The 9,113-nt window shown below is 50.6% G+C and overlaps 1 pseudogene; it reads left to right on the top strand.

Moving 5' to 3' along the window:
* Positions 1-2,362, top strand: LOC116999646 (annotated as a pseudogene).
* The last annotated feature ends 6,751 nt before the right edge of the window (positions 2,363-9,113 follow it).

The raw sequence follows: 9,113 nt of genomic DNA, 5'->3' as shown, positions 1-9,113 counted from the left end.
ATGCAGGATATTGAGGCACTCAGTGAAAACCACATCCTGAAGCCCCTTTTACGGCTCCTCGGTGAGTAAAATTCTACGTTAAAAGAGGTGGAGCAATACAAATTATTTACAGGAAAAAGCTAGTTCTATGTCAGTTAAACAGCCCATTTTTATGAATATTTATAAATAGGTTGGATAAATACCCCAAGACCAATTCCCCCGGAGCTGCAGGAGCAGGAGAGATCCTCTGTGAGTCCGAGCTGATCAAGCATTCTGGCTCTCTGGTACCTCCAGGTGTGCCAGGGAGTTCACTCCGGCTGATTTGGGTATCAGGGGCGGGGGGGACACTGGGGACACTTGGGGGGGATTGTGGGATTGGTGTCTGGAGGGCACTCGGGGGGCACTGGGGATGCACATGGGATTAGAAAACTGTCCTGAGGGACCACTGAGGTTCTCTTGGTCTGTGAATGGGATTGGGCTGTGCTGGGAACAAGGGAGACACGGGGAGACCCCCAGCCTTGGGTCAGGGTGCTGGGAGGCTGGGGGGTAAACAGGAGGGGCACAAGGGACTGGAAAAAGGAATTGGGGTCACAAGAGGCACTGGGAAACACTGAGAGGAGGGACAGAGAATGGGATTGGCATTCTGGGGGGAACTGGGGTTGCTGGAGTGGGGTCAGGAAGTGACCCCAGGATTTGGGATCAGGGTCCTGAAGGGCAGCTGAGAAGACACTGTGAGGAAGAAACATAGGAGAGTGAGAGTGGGATTGGGGTTCTGGGGGACACTGGGGACACTGCCTCCCCTCCCCAGACTGACCCCACTGTCCCTCTCCAGTCCCTCAACAATGAAGCCTCCCCATGTCCCCCCATGTCCCTCAGTATCCTCTGTGCCCCATCAGTGTCACCTGGTATCCCTTAGTGTCCCCTGGGACCCCTCAGTGTCTCCTCAGCAAGCCCTGTGTCCCAACAGTTTCTACTTAATGTCTCCTCTGTGCCCACTCGGTCTCCTCTGTGTCCCCCAGTGTCCCCCAGTGGCCACCGTGGGCTCTCCTCTCCATGGCCCCCTGGCTCAGACCCTGGCACTGCTGGCAGTGGCCGTGCCCACCGTGGCCATCAAAGTGGTGCCCCTGGACATGGCCCAGAAGTCCTTTGATGACCAGTACCTGACCTGTGCCGATGACATGGCCACGATGCTGCCAGAACTCAAATGCACCGAGTTCCGCCAGAATGCTGAATTTGCCCACATCTGGCCTAAGGCCAGGGCCAAGTGGCAAGAGCGAGGGAGCCCCATGGGCCCTCTAAGCCAGGACGAGGCCATTGCCCTCATGATGTACACCATGCCGGACGTGTACAGTCAGTTCAACGCGGCTGTGCGCGAAGCCGGGAGTTCCCACCAGCAATACCAGAACAACTTCCACTTCAAAACACTGCATTTCCTGCTCACCCGGGCCCTGCAGAAGCTGAGAGTGCCCAACAAGTGCCAGGATGTGTTCAGGGGGATGAGGGGCCTCCAGTTTAATGTGAAGCCTGGTGCCAAAGTTCGCTTTGGTCAGTTTGCGTCGACGTCGCTGAGTCGCAAGGTCTCAGAGGAGTACGGCACGGACACGATGTTCCACGTGCACACATGCCATGGCGCCGACATCCAGAAATTCTCCATCAAACCAAACCAGAAGGAGGTGCTGATCCCACCCTTCGAGACCTTTGAGGTCACCAATGTTACTCAGGAAGGGGGCACAATGAACATCGAGCTGCGCTCCACCGGGAAATTCAGCAACTACAACTGCCAGTGGCTGCGAGGTGATGTCACAGGGATGGGGACACTGTGGGGTGATGTCATGGGGGGCGGGGACACTGTGAGGTGATGTCACAGGGGGACATTCCCTGACGGGACAGCTGGACACTCAGTGATGGTTGGGGACCAGGACACCCAGTGCTGGGGACACCTATGGTCCAGAGGGGACAGGGACACACACAGTGGGTACCCAGTGCTGGGGACAAGGACAGGGACAGCCATTGGTGGGCACAGGGGATGGGGAAAACCAGTGCCAGTTGAGGGGGTGAGGGACATCCCATGCTGGGGACACCACCTGGGGTTGGGGGGACAATGGCACCCATGACTGGGCACAAGGGACAGGGATCCTGCAATGGCCCCCTCTGGCTTTCACATCCTCAGGGCCCCCCTGTCCCTCCCGCCATGGCCCCTTGACACCCCAGACCCCCTCACCTCATGATCATCCCCATCCTGCATGGCCCCCTGACCCCTCTCCTTCTCCTCCCAGGTGGGACCCTCCCCAGGACCTCCCCACACCTCTAGGGGCTTCTCCTGACCACTGTGGCCATGGTCACTGGATGCCCCTATGTCATGAGGCCACCAAGACCACAGTGACCGTTTAGGCACTTCCCCATGAAGGGGTTTGGCAGCGGCAATGGCAGGGCCACCTCCTAAATCTCCTGGACTGCCTCGCCTGATGGATCCAAAAAACTGCTGCTTGCTTGCCTGGTGCATCAAAAGTTTCCCAAAATTTGCTACTGGCACGCCTGATGAATCCGCTACAGTTCCTTAATGCCTTTCCTGCAGGGTGCCTCATTTCCCAAAATAAAGCAATTCCTGGAGCTTTTGTTAAAGGCAAATGAAAGCTTTGTTTTCCAAATCACAACCCTCAAAGAGGTGATGGAGAATCGTCCCTCCCTTTTTCTTCATTCACTGCAGCCCCTCACGAAGGACCTGGAGGGGCTGGAGCGTGTACAGGGTAAGGACAGAGCTGGGGAAGGGTCTGGAGCAGCAGGAGCAGCTGAGGGAGCTGCCGGGGGCTGCTCAGTGCAATTAAAAAATGATGAACAATCAGTTCAGAGTCGGTTCCAAAGTTCCCAATTTGAGGCAACAAAACAAAATGTAGGGATTACCAGAGCCTCCTCTCTGGACTCTAGGCTAGCTCAGCACCAGGAGGAGGCTTAGAATACTGCGGGAACCAGATAAAAGACAAAAAGAGACTCTTCTTCCTGGGATAATCCAAGTTTTATTCCTGAAGGGCCCCAAGAAAAGAGTAAGGGAGCATGGGAAAACCAGGAATTTTGCAAACATTGGCAAGGGGAGGAGGGACAAGGGACCACAGCCTATCAGGTCCGGCTGGGGAAAAAATGGACGGGGAGGGTTAAACTGTATAATAGACCATGGAGTTACCACAGGAGAAACAATTTCAGTGCAAAATATGTGCCAAGGCACTGAATGGCAACAACGAAAGAAGCATTGGGAAGGAAAAAATAGAAAAACACACGGTAAAGGGATGAAAAGTAGAATAAAGAAAAGTGGACAAAGGCAGCCACTCATTTATTTCTGAAAAACTTGTTCTTTCGCTCAGGAAACTCTTTTTCTGCCCAAATTCCGGGATTTTCCCTCACTAGCCCGCACTGCTCCCGAGCTTGGGCTGGAGCTGCGCTTCGGCAAATTCCCACTGGAGGGCAGCAGGGAGTGTGGGCCAACGGCGGCACCACAATGCACCGTGCGCAGCTGCAGTTCCAGGTGCCACCAGCAGGCGGCAGCACGAGCCCAGTCCCGGGGCTCGGGAATGGTTCGGGATGGAGCGACCTTAAAGAGCATCCAGGGCCCGCCCAGCCTGGCCTGGGATATGACCAGGGACGGGGCAGCCACAACTTCTCTGGGCAGCCTGTGCCAGGCCATCACCACCCTCACAGGGTTGGAGTTTATAGGAAGATGGGCGGTGATGTCCTTGAAAATGAATCAGTGAGTCGGAGCCTTTAGGAGAAATGGTTGTCAGAGTCATCAAAATGGGTCGTGATGTGTCCACATGAGGAAACATGAAGTTGTCACAGCATCCAGGTGATTTCACCAGCAAGTCTGAACTCCCAAGCTTTGGGATAATAGGAGAAGTGGGACCCCACAAAGTCAATTGCATAACTCAGATAGCCTGAACTTCTGAACTTTGGGGGGAAATGCCAGGTCCAAGGGGGATATGTGGCAGGCGGTTTGGGTCACCTGCACCTTGCCGCTGTTTCAGCAACTGGGAAAGGAAGAGAGCATGTTACAGCTGGGAGTTTGGGATAAACAGAGGCTATGCCTTGTGGAGAGAGAGAAACCCCATGGGGGTGTGGCTCTGGGAACTCTCTCCCTTTATTCAAATTCAGTTTCAGGACTTCTCTTTGGACACTTGGCCTTTTATAGCAGGACTTTTCTCTACACCCTGAAGGTGATGGGCAGAGCTTAAAGACTGTCAAAAACAATAGAAGGATGTTAAAGTATTTACATAGGAAAATAAACGTGACAGGAACCAGTGGAGAAAGAGATAAATGAAGCTCAAGTGTGGTTTTTGAGTTCTGTAATACAAAAGCAGTAGCTCCTACCAAACCAAAAGTTTGAGGTGAGTGATCTGGGATATTGGGGCACTCAATGAAAAAGACCCCCAGGGACCCCATTTTTATGACTCGCCAAGACAAGAAAAATTATTTCCTTAAAGAGGCAGAGCCATGCAAACTGTTTACAGGAGAAGTGCTGGTTCTGTGTTAGCGAAGAAGCCCATTTCAATGAATATGCAAAATTTGGGTGGATAAATATCCTGTTACAAATTGCCCCCTGAGCTGCAAGACCAGGAGAAATGTTGCATATAGGTAAAGCCCTATAAAATGAGGGCCTTATTACCCTTGTAAAATCATAGCTCAGGCCCACGACTTTGGCTAAGTAGTAAACTCTCCTGAGGAGATGTCCTAGGTTACATTGCAAAGATGAGCCCAAATGTTTGTGTTCCATCACAGTCTGATGAAACCAGGTGGGGCAGTGATTCTTATCTCTGTGGGAGATATCTCCTGTTAATGGGCCAGCTGTTAAAAAACAGAGGGCAATGTTCTTTATCTTTTCCCAACCCATCCTTCTCCAGGAAAATATCTCCTGTTAATGGGCCAGTGTGTCCCACTGTAGGACTGATAAAATTACATCATCCCACTGGGAGACGCTCCACCAGGGGGAGGAGCCAAACATTTCCTACCTAGATAAAAACTGAGATTTGGAACACAAAGGCAGCCCTTACTGGTTTCCAGAGGACAAGAGCTACCAGACCTTTCTACAGGATCGCTACTTCAACAAGACCACTTCACCTGGACTGCAACCATCACCCTAACTAGCGGGGAAAGTCAGGTTGTCTTGTGACTTTGCCAGTGGTTTTTCTTTGGTGCTGTCACATGTATTTTATTTTTCTCTTTTGTTTTTTCCTATTAAATTATATTTCTGACATCGAGTCTCTCACTAGTTTTGCTTTCAAACAATTACAAGAGATTATATTTCTAGAAGTTCAATCTCACGGTCTTCTTCTCTGTCTCCCCGCTAAAGACATTTCTGACCTTTAATACCTGCAGAACAACACCGTCTCACCTTCTCATTTTTCTTTTACCTCCATCCTTCTCTAGGGCCAAAACTAAGGGATCTTAGGGGAGTAAATTAATACCACAGCCTCTCTGCCATTCTGGCTTGTTTCTCTGTGTGAGAAATATTTCCTGGTAAATTACTTTGTTCCATTTGTTTTCTCTTCTCAAAAACAACATTAAAGGCAAAAGAGTATTATATTGTAAGGTCCCGTTTAAAGGCCATTTTTCCTCATTTTCTAATTTATATAGTGACCACCATTGATTGCAATATTTAATTAAATCAGTTTCCGTTACATTGCCGCCCAGGTTTGCGGGATCCAACAGGATCACACGGTCCAGCCCCGCACAATCCACCCCATCCGGATCCGCCATGAGAATGGAGGACAAGGTGGATCAAGCCAAAATCCTTTTGACAGATATACAGGCAAGAAACGAAATCTTATTGACAGACACACGGACAAGAAACACCAGTCAGGTACAGAAGGCACAAAATGACACGTACAACAAACCCCAAAATTCCAAGACCTGGGCCAACACCTAAAGACATCAGACTTCCTTTATGGCACTCTAACCCCTAAAGGACTCCAACCTGTGAATTCCAACATCGGGAATTTCACCCGTGTGCCAGTGCCCCAGGTGAGTCACCACACGCATCTTACAGGAGTTATTGAAACAAGAGCAGAAAGAAAATCCACAGCAATGAACAAATACCTTGAATTTCCTGCACTCCGTCCTCGTCTCCCCCACAGAGAGCCGGTGAAGCGCGGAGTCCCTCGGGAAATTCTCAGGGCACACCAAGGCCCTGCGCATCTCCAGCGGACCTTGCAGCCGGGCAGAGAATTCTCTCCTACCTGGCTCACCCAACTGAATCCCAAAGCTGGGGAAGGAAATAAAACCTCTGAGCTGTCAATGGTGGCGTCTTTGTTTGAGTCAGTGATCATTCACCGCACAGTAGTTGCTGGTCTCCGAGTCACTTTTTTTCCCAGCTCGAGCACCGAAGGAAGAGTCAGAAGCTGTTTTCTGAGGATTCCAAGGTTGTTTATTCTCTGTTATCTAAGGCATTTTCTCACTGACTTGCAGTGGTCCGTCCTGCAGGTCAGTTGGAGGCACTCTGCCTGCCCTTGGGGCCGGTCTTATCTTTTATACTATAAATTACTTACACATTGTTTACAATTACTTTCCAATACATGACACCTACATTGCACTGCCCAGCTTTCTCCCAAACCAGTCCAGAAGTGCCATCCTAATCCAAAAGATGGACTCCACAAAGAAGAAAAACATACCACGCCCTAATTCCTCCATCTTGTGTTCAGACCTTTAATATAAACAATTTTAAAACTTCATTTTCTACTTCCTAACACTCTAATTTACACTCTACATATTTTTTGTGACTTGTAATTCTTCATATAAGAATGGTAATTATTCCCAGGGACTTAAATTGAATCCACAGGGGTACTGGGCACTGTGCCAAGGCATCTGAGCCACCTGCCCAGGTTCCAGGGAAGGCAGGGGAATGTCCTGGATTCCCACACTGAGCCAGGACTCCCAGAGTGTGGTGCTCTCACGCAAAAATCTCCAAGGGTTTTGTTAAAGTCTGGAGATCCCGTGCGAGATGCCGACATCAGGGTCATCTTTGAGTTCCAGAATGTGTGTCCCTCCTCAGGAGCCCAAACCAAAGCTCATTCTGGGGTCTCCTTTGTGGGGGGGGATGTCAGGAGACCTGTAGGGAGCTTTTCAGAACAAAAAGATCACAGAACAGCTGTGAGCCGCAGCAGTGACTGTTCTCCTTATCTAAGGGGCCAGGAAATTCAATTTGGAACTGAAATTTGTGGTTTTGCTCTACAGTTTATACTCGGCTCGCCGTAAGCACCAGGAGATGTGGAACCAAGGGCGGAGCTCGCAGTGGCACAAAGAGCTCTGGCAGTGGCACTGTGGAACACCTGTAGGCACCACCGGTAGTGGCTTTATTAATTACAGTAATTTCACGACTATAAGGTGCACCCTTTTGACTAAAATGTTCCCTGAAACCCGGAAGTGCGCTTTATAGCCCGGTGCTCCTTATCTGATGGAAAAAGTTCAGAAATTTGCCTACCCAGAAGCGAGAGCTGCAAGCCACGGGGGGAGCCGGCAGGGCCACAGCTGCCAGGTGGAGGCAGGTCAGAGCGGCGGCGGGCACGCCCCGGCCCTGTGGAGGCGGGACAACCCCTCCACAGGCATAGCCCAGCCCTTTGCAGGCAGGACGGCCCCTCCACAGGCACAGCCCGGCCCCGTGGAGGTGGCATGGAGGGGCGGTGGCCACAGCCTGGCCCCGTAGAGGCAACACGGAGCAGCAGCGGGCATGCCCCAGCCCCGCCAGGTACAGGCGGGCCTGGGGGCCCAAGGCACCCCTCCTGCTGGGTACAGGCGGGCCCGGGGACCAATGGCTGACAGGCTGAGGCAGGACCTCGACCAGCAATCGCACGGGGGGAGCTGGGGGCGGAGCCTCGCTGCAAAAAAAAAGTGCACCCCATAGTCTGATGCGCCTTTCATGATCTACAAAGTTGCGTATTTTGCCGACTCCCTGGGGGTGCGCCTTATAGTCCGGTGCGCTTTATGGTAGTGAAATTACTGTAATTAATTAATTAATTTGTGCCTTGTCTTCATTTTCTTCTGCCTTCACTCTGAGTCAGGATTAGAAACACAGAGGAGCTGAATTTCTCATTCAGACTTGGTTGTTTATTAAATCTTATCCAAAGTACAGAGAGTTCTGCAACACTTCTTGCTACCAGCTAAAATGGAGGCGAATCTAGAGAGTTACAAGGTCTTGTAAAACTCAACAGTTTAATAAAGAGCTAACACCTCTATTATTTGTACTTTTGAGCCAATAACCAAACACCTGTGACCTGCAGTGCAGCACTCACTGTACAACCAGAAACTACTACTGGAAATTTTGAAGAAGAGGGAATAAATAAATAAATAAATAAATAAATACAGAAAGAAAGAAAGAAAGAAAAAAAGAGAAAGACCTAAAAACCTCCACCTTGTCCCATACCTATTATTATATTCTTAAAATCCCAAATTCAAAACCTTTCCTCATGTGAAATTACACACTTCTGTTCCAGATACACACCCGTGACTTTAACTCTATCACTCAAATATGGAAGCCTTTTCCAAGGCCTTCAGTCAAAAGCAGTGTTCTCCTGGGGTTCAGTATCAGAGAGCACAGAAAGTTCCAAACTCTCAGGTTTCTGGGCTCCAGCACGGCAGCAGGAAAAAGAGCAAACACAGGAGCCCACTTGAGATCTGCTTTGGGCATTGCTCATGCACATGGAGCCACATGGAAAGAAAGAAATCCATTCCCAGCACAGGGATATGCGATTAAACATGAACAGGAAATATTGTCCCTCCTCGGCAGCACCCAAAGAAGGGGCCGTGCCACAGCCCAGGGCACAGCAGCTCAGGGATTGCCAAATCTGATGGGGAAATAGCCTGGCAATAAAGCACCTGGTATTAATTCCTGATAAAGGAATTTCACCGCCAGAGGTGCGGCCTGGATAGAGCTGGGCAGATGGAAAATTGGCTGTTTATGGAAAAGACCCCAGGAAAGAGGATGGGTGGGTGAGAACTCCCAATAACCAGGCCAGGCCCACCCCGACTGAGGCTGCAGTTGGTGAAGGAGAGAAGCGCCAGCCAAGCTCTGGGGAGTCCATGGGATGGGACTGGTGTGCGGCCTCAGACACTCAGTGTCCCCAGGACAGAACTGTCAGGTCTGTTCCAGAACACGG

Source organism: Catharus ustulatus, chromosome 1 (genome assembly GCF_009819885.2).
Source record: "Catharus ustulatus isolate bCatUst1 chromosome 1, bCatUst1.pri.v2, whole genome shotgun sequence".
NCBI lineage: Eukaryota > Metazoa > Chordata > Aves > Passeriformes > Turdidae > Catharus > Catharus ustulatus.
Note: the sequence above shows the minus strand (reverse complement) of the source record. Positions and strands in the feature narration are given on the sequence as shown.